This window comes from Babylonia areolata, chromosome 11 (assembly GCF_041734735.1).
Source record: "Babylonia areolata isolate BAREFJ2019XMU chromosome 11, ASM4173473v1, whole genome shotgun sequence".
Taxonomy (NCBI): Eukaryota; Metazoa; Mollusca; class Gastropoda; order Neogastropoda; family Buccinidae; genus Babylonia; species Babylonia areolata.
In genome coordinates, this window is record NC_134886.1 from 31,139,430 (window position 1) to 31,140,516 (window position 1,087).

The following is a 1,087-nucleotide window of genomic DNA, read 5'->3' on the forward strand; positions in this document are numbered from 1 at the left end:
ACGCTCAAAAAGATACGCTGTTTTTAGTGAAATGTACTGTTTAACTGAAATTAGGACTTTCGAGCTTCGTGTTATATTACTCCTCCTTCTACCCTGCTAGTCAGGCATCTGTTTTTGCAGATGTGGTGTAGCGTATATGGATTTGTCCGAACGCAGTTACGCATCCTTGATTAACTGAACTGAACTGAACTGAAATGAACTGATCTGATCCTTCTCTTATCCAGTATGTTAGCATGTTAAAATGTACACAGCCCGAGCAGCAGAGACAGACTGACCCAGACTCCATAATTATTAAGTGTCGTGTCACAGCTGTTTCATTTCATGTTTTGTTTTGGTAAGCAAAGCACCATCATTAATTACTCATATGTCCATACACCCCACGCAACGTCGGCTGAGGCTTGGAATATGCAGACAATGTAACAAGAAATGAAATAATTAACAATAATGATGATAATAATGATGATAATAACCAACTCCCCTCTTACCTAGCTGCGAGATGTGTCGCCAACAACTAAAATAATCAGATAATTTAGAGTAAATTGCGAAATTTGACTCTTGTGATTCTTCTCGAGTTACAGAGAGGATCGCTCAGTTGTTCATCTCCACCCTTTACCTACCAGGCGCTGTCATCGAGATTCGAACCCGGGACCCTCATTCACAAGGTACACAACTTCAAGTCAATGCTGCTTATGCTACCGATTCAGCTAGCATACAGGTAAATAGAAGATACATTGGAACAAACCCTGACACTTCCTCAAAAAAGGAAGCTCCATGATTTTCCTTATATCGATCACTTGACATGCGCACGCATCACCCTCACCAGCAAAACCGAGGTGGTGAGAGTCCAACAAAACAAACACGCAAGCTGAAACTCTCGATTCCGATATAGAAAGATATCCACTGCATGTATCATCTGAAATCAAATATTTTTTACCAATGGTGTTTGAAAAGTGAAGAGCGATGAGGAGGGATGTGGACAGGAAATGAAGAACAAAATAACAAAACAACACACACACAAAAACATAAAAACAAAACGAAAAAAAACCCTGAACAAGAATGACTAACCAAACAAAAAGGAGGAGTTTGT